Genomic DNA, 19,471 nt, shown 5'->3' on the forward strand with positions numbered 1-19,471 from the left:
TGAAAGAGTGTATTTCTATAGTAAAGAACCCATTAAATATGGATCGTGTGCAGACTTTATGTGCGACTATAAATTTTGAACAAAGCTTCACGCAGCTACGCGCTTTTCATTCAGGAGATTTCGCTTGTAACCGGGAAAATGTTAGAATTTTTTGTTTAATACATCTCTCGCACCGATCGGGATCATGCACCGGCAGCGAAAGAATGGGAAACGAAGCTTAGTTTAAGAGGAAAAAGCTTGAATTACATGCTCGTTTGACGTAAAAATGACTTTCGGCCTTGTCTTGAGCATGAGGATAGTGTAGGTGTATAGGCGCAGCAAGTTCTAAGGAAGAAGCATTTCCGTTTTTTCCCGCCCAAGTACACAGAATCCTTGCAAAAACCATCGAAACTCCCCTTAAACCGACCAATCGTAAACCATGTGGAGTAATAAACTAAAAATGAAAGCATTTCCTTCTCACTGACTTCTCGGCCAGCGCAGGCTTGCTCCACTGCCGAAAAGGGGTTGGCAGCAAATGAAAGGTTTTTTTTTTCGGTGTGTTTTAGTTGTTGTGTGTCCCATGATTACTTTTACAGCTTGGGGGTCGGCAAGTCGGTAGAATGTTTTAATTTGAGCTCGTTTATTTCTTCTCCTTTGGTGCACCCCTGAACTTCACTTACGGCAAGAGCGTTTCGCAGACCGGAGTAAATGGGGACTCGAACACAGCATTGCGGAAATATTTTATTTATTCATGCATGACTGCTTTGAGCACAGCGTTCGGGTCATAAGCGCTACGGTAAAACACTGAAAGTCATTTTTATTAGTTTGGCTGCAAATAAAGCATGTGCGAGGCAAAAGAGGGACGCACATTGGGCTGTGGGAAAACTACATTTATCAAACGAATGCCTGAATACCTGTATGGTTTTGGCAAAGGTGACAAATTAAATGAATCCGCTTCGTGATTTTGATGCATTTGCGAAACACCGCATGCAGGACTAACATTTTGATTGATTGTATCAAATTTTGTGGATTATCTTTTAACTTATTCAATCCTTTTTTTGTATCACTGGTCAATCCTTCTCATCCAATAGAAAATAAGAAACATTTTGGAGAAAAAAAAGTTTCCCTACCACATTTTAAAATTCCGCCCATCGGCAACAACTCAACTACGGGTTCGCTCAGTCATCCCTGAAATAACTTCCTTCCCTTGAAGCATAAATCGCCCTTATAGTATTTGCACACCGGGTCGTCTGCTCCGCCTGATGATGTTAACGGTACGGCAAGCAATGAAAAACGCGGAAGAATTTAAATCGAAAATTTTCACTTTCATCCCGACGTACGGAACTGACGCACCCTTTTCCTTGTTAGAAGCGGGTGGGGTTGGGCGAGTAAAAAACTAAACTGGGCACGGGGGTACAGTGCGTATTTCCTTTGCGTATCGATTAAACATAATCTTGCAAACGTTTATGTTATTTCATCACATGCCCTTTTTTACTGGTGACGATTGTTCTAACACGCAGCACGCAAATGCCGGATGGTTGATGGTTTTGTTCAAATTAAAGATGCCATTAATCACATAGCAGGAAGTCAACTGTTTTCCACAAGAGAAGGTGAAGGGGAATGCAATTTTAAAGGTTACACTGCATGGATGGGAAAGGAAATGATTTGAAAGAAGAAGTATTGCTCGTACGGGGAAGAAATCTCAATTTGTCAAACAGGACCCGTGTTGACATTTTTGGTCAATTGAATAAAGTGTCAGTGGTGGTCGATCTATTGGACTTTCCACCAAGAGTGAAAAGACACCGGCGGCAAAAGAAACTGGTGGTGATGTGCAGCATGAACTAGCTGCTACGGAGGTCCTTTCTGTTTGCCTGGACTTCTGTCAGCCAGTCACCTTTACGACATAAGGTGTAAAACTGTCACATCATGACCATCGCACAACCATCGTCATCATCACCGTAGTGGAGTGTTCGTTCGAGAGAAAAACCGCTATTGAACCGTTGTCGGACAATGGTTGTTGTGGTTCCGGTGAAATGAAATGTCATTCGATCCCGGAAGTGTCGTTCGGGCTGTGTGTGTTTTTTTTCTGTTCATGCATCTCAGGCACCGGAATTCTTTCCCTTGTTGCCCTGGAAGGCCCTGGAGCCTGAAGTGCAGAAATTATTGTTCCGGACAGATGTCGCCAGGCAAACAATTGAAAATTGTTCTTACCGCTCGTTTTGGCTATCCTGTGCCCAGCTTTCTTCGTCTACCAACCACGCTCGGGTAAACTCCACGGCCATTGAAGTGCCATTTTGTCTGCCTTGACATCGCTATCTCATCTCCGAAGTAAAAGCTGCTCCTGGTGAAGGCGCTTCGGATTGCGATTGCCACGGGCATCGCATTTGGACGATTGAGTGAAAACACATAGCGGTGGATGAAATATTACTTATGTTTACTTTGCTTTTACACAAATCAATACGAACTGTTGTTCATCACTCATACACTCGATACGGCTAAAGGAGTGCAGGACGGAGTGGTTGGGAGATATTGACACAAACTCAAACACACACACACACACACATCCACTGGTTGGGTGTTTATGCTGGCAAGAATTCTGAGAGAAGAAACTGACAAGGACATTTGAAGCTATTTTGGACATTACCAACCCGGGGTGATGGGGAAGACTAGAGTCTAGAAGAAAAATCTGGTCAACGCGCTCGTTTGTTTTGCAATTTCGATGCACCTTTTCTGTATGTGGAGCTTGTGTGGAACTTGGAGTTAGAATGTTTGTTGTCATTTCTTTCTGTTTTATTTTCTGCAAACAATGTTTGCATCCGTTGTGTTTACGAGTGAAAGAGAGTAAGCGCAAGGAAAAGTCTGCATAGTGCTTGCATAAACATACTTCTGCACAGTTATTCCTGGAGCATGAAGTGAAATGGGAACAATGGTTTGTGAGATACGTTGTGTAGAACAACAGCTTACGGACGCCCGAAAGTGCTTGTAAACATTTGCTGGTTCAGAAGCAGCAATAAGCAACTGGGAGGTCCGAGTGGTATCATTCAACAGGACGAAAGCTAAGAGACGGACAGGAACGATGGTAACCGGAAATCATATTGTCCACCAATCGGTAAAGGTTGACCTCCGGTACCGTCAGCAGATCCGTTTTCTTCCGAGCACAATCTAAACATCTCTTTCTCGCTGATCGGATGAAGCTCAATCTTCGAAGCTCTAATTGAATGGATTGTTATATTTCCCGAGAGGTTTTCGGATTGATTTGAGTCGGACGAAGAAAACCTTGGTTTAGCTTGGCCGACCCGAGAGCGGGAAGTGTTCGAAACGAAGGTAAACAAATAAGATTGTCTTTTTCCGGTTCGATCCATCTTTGGTACTTTCTTGACGAAATAGAATCGTAACCGAGCATCTTCCGTAGGATACAGTCCGATGCTATAAGCCGGATAATGTGCAAGGTCAGAGGGCGAAAGTGAGGTTAATAAATGTACTTACATATAGTTGATGGTTTCCAAAGGTTGCATTACTTTTCAGGAAATGGATTGACAAGTCGAGTGATACCTGGAAAAAGAGAATAAAATATTGTGAAATTAGCTAAAATAGACAATACCACGAGAAGCTTAATAATTCTATAAAATAAATAAACTAATTGAATTGTGAATATCCTTGGATATATCACACTTTCATGATTGTATTAGTGTTTTATAGAGAAAATTGCTTGAGTAAGATATGGACCAAAATAAATTTGATCCATGCGCGAACCTATTGCTTCTGTTTGTTCTGCAACATTTCTTTTCGATACCTTCACTGTAACAGGAAGACCACACCTTGTCAGTTGAAGTCGATCACTTAGGGCCGTACCCAGTGTACCAAAACAAAATTAACGAAACACTGAAACGGGAAATCAATTGACAAGGTTACCTTTTGTCCCCACGTATGAACAACTTCCGTTTTGGGTATGTTTTCTGTAACCTTTATTTCTTTTTTGTTCGTGTAGAAAAGAATAAGCTACGGGAAGCGAAATCCCTGCGAGAGAATGTATAGAAAACTGTAACTAAATCTTAATTTAATAAATGAAAGATGTGAGAAACGTCGTGCCTGGGAAGGTACAGAGCATCGGATTTTGGATGTGGGATTGGCTTTCATTATCCTTTTAAATCGTTTTCTTCCTACCCTTCTCGTGGGCCACAATGTATCGGGTGCCTGATGGGTTGGACCCGTAACCGGATCAAATTTCTGAAGGTGACAGAATTGTTCCTTTTTTTACTGTCGTATAGAAACATATTTTATCCGATCGTACAGGTTAGCGTAATGTTGATTGCTTTCAATTATGAAATTATTAAAAATGAGGAAAAAAAAGGAAGCCGGAAGTGTCAACATTAAAAGTTATATCGTTAGCTTGTTCCATTTTGTAGATTTATAATTGTCTCATTTCACAGCTGGTTGGGATTAGCAGGATGGTTTATGTTAATATGATGGAGAGCAAAAATATTACAAAAGAAAAAGGGAACGAATTTTGGTGAATTTCAAATTTAGAACAAAATATGATCAATTTATAGTAACGGGCAATTGAATCACGGAAAATATAAGAGGAAAAACTCTTATATAAAAATTTCATAAAATCGGTACTTGACCTGATTGTTTATGTGTCCCTCTTTTACGATGAGGACAAACATTTTATGTTTGCTCCCTCAAGTGTTATTTCCCGCAGTTGAGAATCCGAAATAAAAATCGCCTAAATTGTCCGTCTAAACTGTATCGGATGCGTTTCCAAAAATAATAATTCCGCCCGTGGAAAGCGACTACCCGTAATGATGGTATCCCGGGAGCAGTACAAACAAAAAAGAGTAAATCCCCACGCAGAATAAATGTCACGCTGTTTTGAAGCGCGTTAAGAACACATAGAAATTCCATTTTCGATTCGCAATTTGCGTCAAGAGCGAATTTCATTACGTGTACCGGTACCGCTACGCACAAAATATCACTTTGCTGCGGCGGAACACAATTTCACCAAGAGCCCTTTTGTTGTTGGCATGGAAAATAATGGTTCGGTGGAATGACACTCGTCCTGCAGTGCACGTGGTGTTTCGCGGCGTTCGTACCAGTTTCCCTGGTACGTGTGCGCATTGTCCAGTGTTCGAGGGCAGACATCGTGGAATTGGGGATAATCATTGTCGAATTGACTTCGATTTCAATGGCCTGCGGGCCTGTCATTGCCGGCACTGTTTGGTTGCTTCCAATCCTCCCCCGATCATGCCGAAGCTATTGACTCCTTGACAGGTGGAGGAGGGTTCGAATCGCATGCTTTGTAACACCTTGCCACCTTGGTCGTTCAGGCGTGGCTTTCTATCGCCTGATTGGAAGTAAATCCTCGACAAATTTGTCTTTTAACCGTCGCTTCCCGATCGACGCGTTGGTGGACACGTTTCGGGGTCGATGGGTCCCATTTCGGAGCGATTCATTTTCATCTATCCGACGAAATGGTGTGGCAAGCACCGTCCTGAAAGATATCAATTAAGATAAACCAGAAACGTGTCTAATCGATTGCGGTCTGCATGTTTTTGTTACAAGAATGTAAGCGTTAGTTGTCAAGGCATGGCGAGAAGAAGAAGGCAAAAAAAAAAACGCTGTAAGTGAGAGACTCGCGAGCCATAGGCTTCTAGAATTCAACGATTTTGGGGGGAGATCTGGTATCGAGACTAACGAATATATGTGTGAAGAAAATTGAATGAAAGCGGAACTGGATAGAATGGAGCAAGTACAAGATTAGAAGGAAGAAAAAAAATCCGATACGAAGTCATTGAATGTGGGCTTTCGCTAGTTTGATGGATTGATCGGAGAAGATATTCGAGGGATTAATTGAATTCTTATGTGTGATTGCGGCTCTGGTTTCAACACAACACACAGTTACACAGACAGCTACCCAAACCAACTGTGCGTGAATGGTGGGCAATGTATGTGCCAACGTGCGAACGACTAGTCTGATGCGTCGTCTTAAACACAATTCTTGGGTGAAAATCGTTTCGTTGTAATCAAGGATTTTGTTGGAGCCTTTCAGCTTGTCATAAGGAAAAGTGCCTTTCGCATGCACAGGACATGAATAGAATGAAGCTCACGAGCAGCATAATCAGTGGCTTGGAGAGCAGTTCGAGCCACTCAATTCCAATAAAGAACGAACCCGGGCTCTTAGAACCTTATGCGCGGTACGGAACGTGCCGGGGGCAACGGTCAACGGGGCTTATAATTATAATCCATCTTCGTCATCATCACACCTTGCGAATGATCTGGAAAGAAAGGGATCATGTCAGCTTTGAACCCGTTGGGAGTGCTTCCTGACTCCGAGCGATGCCCATGTATTCGGTCTCTTTTGGTTTCGTTCGTTCACCTTTTGATTAGACATTCAATCAATTAGAGGCATACCAGGGAGCATCAGCATTCGGGCTGTTACATCTCGAGCCGCATGTTTCTCCCAGAGGATTTTATTGTACCAGCATGTGGTACAAACTCCGGCCAAATTCTGAGGGCGGACAGTGTCCAGCAGATTGAGTGGCAGGTAGCTCGAGAAGGATGACTATGAGAATAATTTTCCAACCGGCAACCGGACTGATCATTGCAGCCGGGCCATTAAATTGAATATTTCAGCGGAGCTTTTTTGGGCGGTGGCCCCGGCCCTACAGAGCAGCCGAACGAGACAGCAACTCGCTGGGGTGTCGATATGCAAAGTGGGGTTCTAGATCAACCCGGCGGGTGGGATCAACTAATTGACAGTAATTGCTCCTTGCGCGGGACCGATACCGTGTTTGTCCGCTGCTCAGGTAGAGATCCTCCAGCTATGCCCTTGCCTTTTAATCCCCTTTTTCTAATCAAATTCGGTGCCGGTGGAATGCTGGGAAGAACGGCATATTTGATGAATTGTGTAGCCGAGCAACCTACGCACTTCTGAGAAAAGGTTCATGAAATCTTGGGTACGTTCCCTTTTGCAAATGATAAGAGTTTGAAAACGGAATTGATACCTTTGTTGATACGCGTAGGCAATAAGTTAACTTTGCACTCGTAAGACGATCAACTAATGGGTGACTGTGAAGCGTGAAATAGAGCTTCCGTTTTTTAAAGGAAAAAACAGATACCGCTAAAGGATGGCTAAATTAATACCTCAAATTTGTTTAGAATAATAGCAAACAAAGTGATGAAATTTCTTTTCGCACCGCTACCGGTACTCGTCCTAAATGAGTGCTACCAGCCTTGCTTCATGCATCGTTTGTAAACATCCTCCAGTGCTCCGGTAAATATTTGTTCAGCGCTTTCTGAAGGTCCTGGAAGGTTCGACCTACACGTGGAAACGAACGAAATTCGCACGGTTTGATGAATCTTCCTACCCGAAAAACGATAGTTGTTGCTTCGGGGTCGCAAAACCGGCCAGAAACATATTGATTATCCTTCTACCTACCTTCCCCACTCGAGATGGCGTATAGTGAAGAAAGAGTGGTAACACAAGACCAACGTCGTGGTAGATAATAACCCGTGACCATCCGGACTACTTCCGACCGGTACTCCGGTACCGGCGGGGTGCGCAAGGCTCGATGTGCAAACAATTGCTTTCGAATTTAATTTCACGACAAATATCGCATCCACTGGAGCGTCTCGGAGCAGTCGAGACACGCAAAGAGGAAGTGGGCTTTGGTTGAGCGCAGTTCCGAGATTGCTTGTAACACAGGAAGCGCTAGTCGGGAGTTGCAAGGCCGGTGTTTAGCTGTTTGCTTAGGAACGGAAAACGAGGTGTGTATTAATAAGCTCTGGAAGAGGTTTCGGCTCACGGTGCGTGGCCGGACGGGTAGACCGTCTGAAAGCTCTTCAGGCGACTGATATATGTTTACTTTGTCCGTACGGCTGGTTGCCACTGCCTCTATCTGCCCGGTACTGTTGTTGTTGATATTGTCCATGAGGTTCTTATTTTTCGTCTTGATGTTGTTCTCGAGGTGTTTCTCCGGTTCGGATTCGAGAAGACGATTTCAGTTTGGTGTTCTCCAACGGTGGAAAGAATTCAGAACCGGGGTTGTTTGTTTGCCGGGCTGGTCTTCCGGCAAAGTGCTTGCTTTGCGAAGGGATTTTGTTTGAGTTCTAAGAGTTTCAATCCCATTCAAGGTTTCTGCTGCGGTAGTGTCCAGGTGTGCGGTGTATCTCTCCGATCCCGGGTGGCAGGTATTCGGATGCAGGAATGGTGAATAATTTGTTAAAGTAATAAGATCCTTGAAAATGCAACTGGTCGGTGCTTCGGGTTGGAAAGAACAATTTGGAATTCCATTTCCTACCCGTTCTCCGTCCGACATTGTTGCTCGGCGAGTACAATTGTCGTTGGGCATTTGCTGGGAAACAAACCGTAAGAGGTGATAAGTGGATTGAGAACTGTTTCAACAGTTTATTAAATTTCTCCCTTCAAGGGTGGCATTCAAGGAGCTGCCGCCAGTTTGCTGGTGGATGGAAACGTCACCGTCTATCCCGCTGACTGACCATTTGCAGCCAGTTGAGCGCTGTAGTTGAACGCGACCAAGTGGTGGACAGTTCATAAAAGTACCTCGAGATGTTTACTGTTTAGAAAAGGTTTCGGAAAATGGATGACGGGTCACTTGAGATGACAATTATCATGTTCAACAAGCTGAACACTGGGCAGCACTGTAGAGGTGGTTTTAACGAAATTACGAAGAGCATTAGTTGGGAAGAAAAGGTTTCAACATGGTATCAATTTACAGCAGGTACAGTGCGATACATTAATCAGATAAATTTCTGATGTGACATTTTACTATTCAGGAAGTATTTCTTCAACAGTTCTTGCGATTAGTCAATGTGCCACAACATTATACGAACGTTAGTATTTAATGGTTGAATTGTATTACTTTCCTGTACTCCTGGTGTCAAAGGTAACGGAGCTACGGTTGTGCCAGTTATGGCTTCTTGCTGGTTCGAGCAACCAACTTATGATTATTTTCATGTTCGATTCATTTTCCTACGATTCTTCCGATTCTTTGTTCTTCACTCGGTGCGTGTTGTCGATAAATCGGATTAATTACCCACCCTAGAGTGACCGTTTGGGCAGTGACCGAACCGAACCATTCAGCCGGAACTAATGGAATTTCTATTGTCGCCCGGAAGATGTCAATCGAACCGTCTTCTCTCGGTCTCGTGTGGCTTTGTGTGAACAACAAATAATCCTTCTTTCCTGTTTTAAAATTAAAACGTTACGACAGCAAGGACAGGAAGTTCTATGACCGTCTTTAAACTGGCTGACATGTAGGTACGTCCACTGTCGGGAAACTGGCTTAGAAGCAGGCCATTTTGCTTAGAAAGAAACAAGAACAAATTTCATTAAAATTGAGTTAACTCAACCATTAGCAGCTTTTATGCCTGATGTACGCAAAAGGGTACACCGACCGATAATTCAGTGGAATTGCTTGACGCGTCTGTTCGAAAATGGAGCGATTCGATTTACAAACAAATTACGCGCTGACGGCTCGGATAATTTACCGTATCCGAGTCACAATCGAAAGATCGATCTTACGATCTAAAACAGTGGAGAGATTCGTTCCACGGAATACTTTTTCTTTTTGTTTCGAATTTCACGGTGTATGAGTACGCACCGCGTCATCTTGAGTGCAGAGGGTTTCGGATTGTACGTGCCTAGAACGATCTGACGTCGATGACAAAGCAATCTAGAATGTAAGCGATCGAGCAGCTTTCGTAACGGTTACGAGCCGGTTTCATTTTAGATGCAGGCATTCGGATTTCGGAACACCTCACATAAATGGTTGTAAGAAATAAGTTTTCTGGTTGGCATTTCACACGTTTGTTTCTGTTATATTATCATTTTATCACTTAATTAAATCGTTCGTCGTCTAACAAGACCACGGCAGAGGTGAAAATAGTATAGGGCCAACGAAGGCCTAACGAAAAGTTTTCTTTTTATGAACACCGAACGGTCAGTGGTTAAACCATTTGTGCTCTGCTCGCGACCGAAATAATAGCAGTCAGCATAGCCACGAGGGCACTACAATTAGCCTCTCAATCCTGCGAGGGATCGTCCGGTGTGCCAATGAAAAGTGTGTGCTCGAGCAGGTGTGATATCGGGTTCGTGGTTTGCGGCCATTGCAAGTCTTTTGTCTCGGTGGCGCGTCGGCTCGGTTTGCCGGATCCTCGACTTTTGTTTCGTCATTCTGCTCTTCTGTACCATCATTCGGCCGTAATTTAGATGCCACCAATTTGATTATCGTTCGTGCATGGTTTCGGGCTATATTTTTGTGCTTTGTGCAGATCGATCTCTGCGTTGAACGGCCTGTGAAGTTCGTGTTCGTTAAGCGAATGCCCGAGTGTGGGCAGAATGGCGCCCTTGTTTTTCTCTCGTATCGTGAAACGTTAGGTGATGATGGGTGTAAATTATACCTTTTTTAATATTCGTGAGGGTATATTTTGCTGTCTTCGTTTGCGATGAATAATTTGTTATTTTGCTTTGCTTCTTCTGCATGCATGTTTCGTACGGTTTAGTCCTAATGTTTCGTGTTCGTGAATCCCCGGTACGGTGGGATCTCATTAATCAAGCCGGACCCAAAAACGATCCTTTTCAGGTTAAAAATGCATCAACGACTGACTGGCAGTAGCTGCTTCTGGCGAAATGCGTAGTACGGTCATTTTTCACCCGTCCTTGCATATTTAACACCTTTTCGATAATGAGCACCGTAGGAGGATCGTAGTCGGAGCCGGATCCTGATTTGGCAGCTGAAACTATTGCATCCAATAATGGTTCAGCTGTCTTGTGCTACTGAGGAATCGAAAATGTGTTTGGTAAAGTGTGAGATAATTGAGAATGGGAGCAGTATCTAGAATAAAGCAAGCCAAAAAAAAACATCAGCTACGAGATCCTATTTCGATCCTTTCGAGCAGGTTAGAAAATGTATTAAAATGCTGGTCGGTTGTAGGGTTGTAAACAACGCTTATTTACATGCAAGAGAGCAGTCTTCACCGTAACCGTGTCACATCGAAGCTTAGTCAATTGAAAGATGAAAACAACGGTCGGTAACAAGGGTTTAATTTATTCATTAACTGGAACCGTATGCGACGCGTTCTTTGGCATTTGTTTACCAACAAGATACAAAAAAACAAAAAAAAAACCCTCATTCGTAGAAACCATACCACATCCAATTACGAATGCATCCGAATGCTAACTCTCCCGCTGGAGAAGTGTCTTCTAATTTTCAATGTTTCCATTTCGAGCAATCTGACGCTGGTGTGGTGGATCGTGCAGTAGACTTTTTTTTTATGGCGCGCACGTTTTCCCTAGCCAGCAACGGCAAAGTCGCAAACCGTTGCCACTGAACGAACTTTTCATTATCTCTCAATTAACAACGTTTGACACATTCCTTCTTTCGTATTCATGAGTTTCTCAGTGTGTGCGAGAAAGAGTGTGCAATGACACTCTTCGACAGTCTGCTGGCCAGGGAAGCTGCTGTCACACGAGGGGAAGATGCACCGGAGCGGTGGAATAGAACACGGGGCGAGAAAAGTCTTGTAGGAGTGTAATTGTTAACATATGTTCCTGTACCTCTTTTGCAGCCATGGTTAGCCGTTGCCGTTGCGTCCGGGAGTAGAAGACGAATCGGCATCGGAATTCACTTGGAGAACGAGTTTCAGGTTACACACCTTCATGAATAATTTGCCTTCGGAGACGCTTTCGGAGAAGGATAGAATTCCTTTGCACTTTTTCCATTTTGGTGGAGTTTGGGAGAACGGAAAAAGAAACAAAAAAAGGATTAGCCCGACGTGCAAAGGCACGAAGGAGTCACAGATAAAGCATTAGTGTGGAAGGAAAATTAGTTGCAGGCAAGTCCTAGATAAACATGGGCTACAATTTACGGCACAAAACCTCTGCACCGTACTGGCCAGTTGTTGGAGAGTTGTAGCAAGGTGCGGGATCTCATTCAAATTCATGTAAACACGACGCCGAAACCATCGACATTAGATTTTAATTGGATGCCCACCCTACACTGTACGGCTGTAGCGCCATCACACGGCTTAATTTATTTTTCCTCGTCCTTTGAATTATTTATGAAGTACAGCATGGTTCGGTTGGGATGAGCTAGGTGTCCCCGAAAAAAAAACTTGGAATACCGAAAAAAAAAATTCGAAACAAAAAAAATCGTACATCCATACAAAAAAAACGCGTCCGTAAATATGCTACGTGTTTTCCTGAGAAGGTACAAACGATGGAAGAAATACGGAAGATCTAACCGAAGCAGGAATATGAAGAAATGGGGACGCCAACAAAAAAAAACCTCCAGAATCAACTCTCCATTGGACATTGAGACAGGTCCATCCTTGTTTTGCTCATCGAATCCTTTTTTTCCAACCGGATCGTCGCGGATCGTCGTTCACTGTAGAACATAAAAAAAACACAACAACCAGGAGAATAACCAAAAAAGCCCCGACATTGCCCTTGTGTCCCCTTTTTGTAGTGGGGATCATTTTCAGAGTAAATTTAATCCCTCCGTTTCGGTATCAAATTTCCACTTGGCATCCCAATCCGGCAAAGGGCTAAACCTGAGCCCGTGGGTCACGGGTGTTTCGTGCACGGTGGTGTAGGTATAAATTTTTAAATTTTCCCAAAAACCTTCGTGTCAGCTCTTGGTGTTACGGTGCCCGATGGTTTTGCCTGCGATACCTGCGCTCACCGGGGGCAACTGTGGATCGAAAACCCGGGCCGATCGGGTTTTTGGGCAGAGAGAGAGTGCCGTCAAGGATGAGCCCGTTCGTTATCCCATCCGGGAAGACAGCTTATCCACACGAAGATCCTTCAAACACTTGTTGTTGAGCCGGAATTTCAATCGAAACTCGGTGCAATCGAGCGGACATCCAGTCGCTTACAGATTCGTTCGACAAAGAGTTCCAATCGACGAGGACACTAAAATCGCCTGATCGGCTTTGAAAGATAGCGGTTTTCGGGCAAGCACTACCGTTGCCACACATCTTCTCTGGAAAGGCATAATTTGATACTTTTTCCCGTGTCTGTTTTTACCGTTCGCGTATGGAGGACACTTTGCTCGTACCTAGGCTACGTGAATGGAAGTTTGCTGCACCTTTTATTATGTTGTCATTCTTTCTTCTTGTGCAGGCTGTTTTTTTTTGTTTAAAAGTTGCTGTTGTTGCGAGTCGTGACCTGATAGGGAAAGGAATGGGTTTTTTTCTCCTCCATTTTGCTTACGATGCACAAAAGTTGGAAAGGATGCAGGACAGTGTGAAGCGGCTCGAATCATGTTTCTGGACGTTTTCTGTCGGTAAAACATATTGGTAGCAGGATGGCAATATCAACAGCACGTTAGACGGAACGGACAGATGCTTGGAATCTGTTGAAATGTTACCTGCTTGATTGTGTCTTTTTTTGTTGTGTTCAAGTATACAAATGACCACCAGAGAAGAGTGTTTTGCAGTGTGTGGTTATCGGAAAATTTGCATCACTTTTAGCCAATGGAGTATAAAAGTATGGAGTTTTGGATCTCTTTTTCGACATGAATTTAACTCTGATTTTGACATCCTTCTTTCGATAGTTTTATAATTTTATAAATTAAGCCTTCCATCTACATTTCATTGGAATCTTTAATGTAAACATTACAAACGTTCACTACCGCATTTTTTAAATTTTTCGCTCCGTATGCTTACAGTTCGAAAAGAAAGGAGAAACGTGACCGAACCGTGCTCGTCATGGCGTCGCCAGTGTCGATGGCGCAGTTTGGTTTGCCTTCGCCGAAATGTTCGGTAGTGCACCGACACCCGGAGTGGCTTCTAATTAAAACGGCAAATTGTTGTTTACGGTGTTAAATTATCAACGCAATTTGAATGCTAATTTAGCTCAACAACCGAAAAGCGCAATCCCCGCAGCCCCGACACAGTTGGTTCCGACACTGTCAGGGGTCTTCTGGCAGTGCCGATGGCTTTTCAACCTGGCAAAGAGTGGATGCTGAACGGGTGATCATGCCGAGGTCGAACTGTCTTTACGGCATTAGGGCTGGGCGCAAGAGGTAGAGGTCTTTTTCACAGTAATGTGGTGCGGCGTAGCGAACACCTTTGCCACGAGCATGTTATTTAGCATATTTTTATGTGCGCACTTTGAGGTCATGCTTAACCTCCGCGCCAGACAGGGTGGCGTATGGTACAGATGTAATGAAAGGGATTCCTTCTCGTGTGCATGTCTCGCTTGTACTGAGTTCTAAGGGACGGGAACGGTTGCCAAGAGATATGTTCATAAATTTACAGCAAGCCATGTGAGCATCATTAAGTTCATTTCTAGCCACGAGCATCACACCCAGCGCTGGAAAGAGTGTCCTTTGGAGCGAAGATCTAGATGAGAAAGTGCAACATTTCTATCCTTAGTGCGCTATCTCCGTTTTTTTGTTGTTATACTCTTTGTACGTTTTGAGCTTGTGCTGTAATAAATTGTCGTGAAATGATTAAAAGAATAAGCCAACTAAGAGCGCACGGCACCCATTACCGGCGAGTTTGGAGGGCGTCAGAGTACATCACGTTGTCGGTGAGACTGTTTCGAATGTCAGCTGTGATCATGGTTATGGTACGATGGTGTCAAGTTCGCCGTGGAAACGGACGGTATGCTGTGTGTTACGCTAGAGCAAGTGGATAGATGGAATATATGGCGGTAATCAGATACTTATCAGACTTTGTTTTACTGCTACAGATAGGACCAAGAGGGGCAAAAGACTTCTGATGCAGTAGTACTGCAGTTGGCATATGGTGGGCGCCTGGGAAACACCGATGTTGATGGTGAGAACCGTTTACCTCAACCACGTCGTTCTATTACAGCACGTTGACATGATCTCAAGAAGAAACCCAACGAAGCGGAATGTGTGGTAAAAAGGATTTACTGGTCCGGCGTAATAACTTCTTTAAGTAGCATCAACCAGCTTGGAATTTCTGGGAGTTTGTGTTTTTTTTTGTTGAAGAATTTCGACCAAAACTGCATCGGAGTGCAACAGTGCACGTCAGTCGTGTTGTTCATAATCCGGTCGCAGTGGATTATAAAGTCGATGCACTAGAGTAGGGAAGTATCTACCCTTTTTAGGTGACATTTTGGGACAGCAATGGAAAGACCCTCCGGCTGAAGCTAAAGCTCCCGGGTGAAGCCGATTATGAATCTTAAGCGCGCTCTCTCCTACACACAGCATTTCTGATTTTTAGACCTGATCTTCGCTAGCGAAAACAAAAAACAAAAAAAAATCGGAAACAGCTGATTCGAACAACGGGCCTAATTTAGCGTAAAGTTGTACATCTCACCCCAATCTCATCCCTGAACCGAAACCATCGGTTCGGTAGTGAGTTGGAAGGAAACGGTTTTAGCTCGTAATCTTTCAATTTCGTACGATTGGGTTTGTGGCCCTTCCCATCCGTGACCTACCTCAAGCAAGCGGACGAAACGTTGCATCGGTGCAATGCCGGGCGGTCGAAAGGTTCCTTTCGATTTTCTTCGCCCTATGTTTCCGGCTTTTGTTAAGGCAGTGGCACTCTATTCTTCGGACCCGTCGGTAAGGGCCACGACCGGCAAGGGGCAAATGCCATTATTCTTCGTTCAATTTCCCGACCGCTTTGCATATTGTTACAAATTTCACGCTCAAATTGGACTCCTTTCTGTCTGGTGCAGCAGAACCATTTGGCCGGTGGTCACCGCCGAAGGTACGGTTTCACCCGTAGCGGCATTCTTTCTTTTTATGTTGCATCAGTCGGGCGTACGGAACCGCACAGTGGGTGTGCGCTGAATGCAAGTAGCGAGTGCAGCGTAAAACGAAACGTAATTTGCTTTTTGTTCGTACGTATTGAAGCGTAGAGTGACCTGACCCGGTGGCTTCGACGGTGTGGAATGCGGTCTCAAGCTCAGTCGATCGATCACGATTCGTTCTCCTACAGCAGCTGAGCCACAAAACGGGAGAAGTTTTACTTGGGGCAAAGAGAGAAAAAAAGTTGTGGTCAAATACGCCTTACACCCACAATCATTGGGCTAACATTGCTCACAAGTAGCGATATCCGTACGATAGTGGATAGGAAAGAAACATCGAGCCAAATGGATGGGTGACTCTAGTGACACAAACTAAACGAAGCAAACTAGGTCTTGATGAAGAAGTATCGGTATGAAGACAAAAAAAGAAACACCATCGAAACGAATATCCCGGCAAACTCATGACACTGTAGCATAATGGATAAGATTACTTGTTTCGCCACCACGACACTTTGAGGGTGATGAAAGAGACATGGGGCCAAAGTTGCATCATCATCTTCTTGCCGCGTTGGTGGTGTGTCGGTTTCTTAGCAAAACCTCCGGAAAACAGTTGGTAAAACCTCGCACACAGCTGTGATATGCTGTTGCAATCTGTTTCTAATTGTATTAAAACTTGTACTCGAACTTGTCATCGCTGACGTTGGTCTTTGGCTGTTGTTCGGGTTGAATCGGGTGGGTGTGATGTGTTTCCATTTCCTACCGAAGACTTCCGATATTGAATAAATCTGTCGGCAGAAGGTCGGTTACACACAGAGCACTTGATGAGCTCCACCTCTGCTAGCATCATCCGCTTCGGGTCGTATCTAGACGAGCGTTGAGGAAATGTATTCCCCAGCCCCGCGGATATGTTTGACACCGATGGTGTAACATGCTGATACATATCCACAACAGCAGGCTCAAGATGTGCAGCGGCAAAAGTGCAGTTTTCAATTAAAACTACCCCGATACCGTGTCCCTTGGCACACCGCATAGAGCAAAGGAGGAGCGATAAGCACCATGCGGGATGGATACGGGTCGGAAGACCCGAGACAGCGCACAAACTGCTGGCAGTGGATATGATCGTCCTGTCCGGTAAGATGGTATCTCCTTTTTCCGGCGATGATGATGATAACATGTGGGTTAGGTATGGTTGTGACAAGCTGCAAGTATTCCTTTCCCATCTTGCGCAACGATGGTTTGAAGATTGTCTCAACGGCAATGGCAATCTGAAGTAGCCCGAGATACGTTGGAAATGTGATCGCACACATTACCCAACGCTTTGATACATTTGACGGTTTGGGTAATAATGAAGCGCTGGTAAAGAACGTAATTTTAACGCACAAGTATTGAATTTTACTACCCTCGATGTATACATTAGCCTTTAAGAAGGACACTTCTGGGACAACTGCTCACCAAGTAGGAAATAGGAAGGCTAACAGCATCCAGAAATCTTGTGACAGGAAGCAAACATATCAAAATAATTACATTTTCAGTCAATATCCTTATGATGTCCTTTGACCAAGTCGGGAGAAAGTGCAGAGAAGTGCGCGACAGTAAAGCGGGAAGGAGTAACGAGAAGATAGTATCCTCTTTCCACCCGGGCTGTGACTGGATTTGATGAAGAGGATTAGTGCTTTGCTTGTGTCTTGTGTGCCAGATTTAGCTGTTATGCTCCGGAGCTCTCTTTTCTTTCGTGTAACATTGTTACCGAACCACAGCTTCCCCACATTATCAGATCCCGTTGGGTAACGGTCGAGAAAAGGGAATAAAACTTCGTTCGCTTAACACCATGTAAGCTAATGCGCACGAGGGGTTGGTGTTGCAAAAGATTGCAGGATCCTAAGACTGGGACTTTGGCGAGTGTGAAAGACTATGAGGAAATGAATGGACAAATTCCTCCCCCAATGTGGAGACTGCAAGGAGACTAAGGAATAGCCTAAACTAGCCGAAGGGGCGATCAATGCTAAACGTTAAGTAACCTTTTGAACCATCGTACGAGTAGACTAATGTGTAGTGTGCACAGTAAACTGGAAAGCCTTACTTTTGTGGCAGAAGGCGAAATTAAAGTACTCTCTTTACGTATGGCTGCGAATGGCATGGCACCACTCACACTCATGATAGATGCTTCGTTAGTCCAGCTTTCCCCAGGGGAGTTTTGTTACGGTGGCTTGTAAATACAAAAATTTACTATTGCCACGTGCCATCGATCCAGCGGTTTGGTAGCTTTATTTACCCACCAACAACACGCTGTGTACTGGCGAAAATTCCACCTCTTACACGGCGGTAACGAAATTAAGCTTCACATTCGTAAATTACAAACATGAAAAGGCGTTTGATCTCGGACAAACAAGAAATTGTAGCAATGTGAAAGCGAAACATTTCGGGACATTTTGATTCACTGTTACAAAAATTACACGATAGAACAACGGTTAAGATTATCTGTTGTGCCATTGTATCAGTGGGAGTATTGGGGCTGATTCCTTCCTTAGCATTCTTTCCCGGACCCCGTTGTGGTTGTGGGATTGGAGTGGATGGAATGCAATAAATTCTCCAAATGGATTCAACCAACCAGCCAGCAATTGCCTAATTGAAGATTTATTTGTTGGTTTTTCAGATTGTATCTCGAACGAAAGCTGGGCACTTCTTCCGGGGGGTTATGGGTGGCCCGGTCACAACATGATGGGTTGCACTAAATTATGCAACATTCGGTTCGGCTGTCAGTCAGAGAGCGAGTGAGCGAGCAGACACCACGGCTAGTCGAATGTCCGCACACGTTTTACCCGTCCCTATGCGACAGGCGTAGGAGCCACCTTTCGGCCGGAAAATGCAATCATGCGTAGAGCTTAATCGAATTTAAATTTACCTACATTTGTTTATCTTTGAGCCCTTACCGGCTGTGTGGCGGTAAAGCCGTATGCCGTAAGTCAGATTTTAGGGGAAGTTCTAGTTTTTTGGCCTCGGCCACATCCGCTATGTTGGGCGTTGTTTGTCGGCTGAACGGTGTAGGAGAGCATAAGCTTTGCAAGCGGAAAGATGTGATGAGTTTGGAACATCCTCTTGAGGTTTCAGTTTCTCTTCCGGAATGCCGATCGGGTGCCCGTTAGCACCCCGTTTTTCGGCGCGGAACCTGGTGGAATGTCAGATAGTGCTTTGAAAGTAGCAAACGCTACATCACTCTCCCTAATGGAAGGGTATGTTGTGTTGTTTTGCTGATTACTGAGCTACGGGAGTTTTTGGGCAGACTTTTGCCACTGCCGAAGACTTTGTTGAAGGGAAGAGGCAAAGGTGTTTGGGATTTATTTTAGAATGCAGCTTCCGCTTTCGGAGGGAAGGATGTGTGGAAACTCCCTTTTTGGGGTAGGTTGAGGCACCTTTGCCCTGGGATGGGATCACTAGCCGGCACCGCTGGATACTGAGCTCCAAAACGAAAAATGTACTAACACGAACAAAGGGGTTTTTGGCCAGAAAACCCCGTTCCTGTAGATGTGTTTGCAGCGTTTCCCTGTACGGGGAAAATCTGCAAACACTTTGAAACTGCGAAATTAAATAAGGACACCATCCCGCCCAAGGGCTTTTCGTTGACCGTTTGTGTATGTGAGTGTGTCGAAGGCTAAGGGTATTTCCCTGCAAACTGCAGCTCGTACTAGTGGAAAAGGGCATCAGGAAATTGGCCTCAGCCGCAGGCCTGTCCTGGTCGTTGGT

General features: G+C 44.4%; 1 long non-coding RNA gene across 1 annotated transcript in view; it reads right to left on the reverse strand.

Annotated features, from left to right (window-relative positions):
• Nucleotides 1–19,471, reverse strand: part of LOC125771847 (uncharacterized) — a 72,691-nt gene that overhangs the window by 34,130 nt on the left and 19,090 nt on the right. Inside the window, exon 2 of the long non-coding RNA XR_007419409.1 lies at nt 3,466–3,531. This is a non-coding gene — a long non-coding RNA (uncharacterized LOC125771847). The remainder of the gene's footprint in view (nt 1–3,465; nt 3,532–19,471) is intronic.

The sequence above is a fragment of the Anopheles funestus genome, chromosome 3RL (assembly GCF_943734845.2).
Source record: "Anopheles funestus chromosome 3RL, idAnoFuneDA-416_04, whole genome shotgun sequence".
Classification (NCBI taxonomy): Eukaryota; Metazoa; Arthropoda; class Insecta; order Diptera; family Culicidae; genus Anopheles; species Anopheles funestus.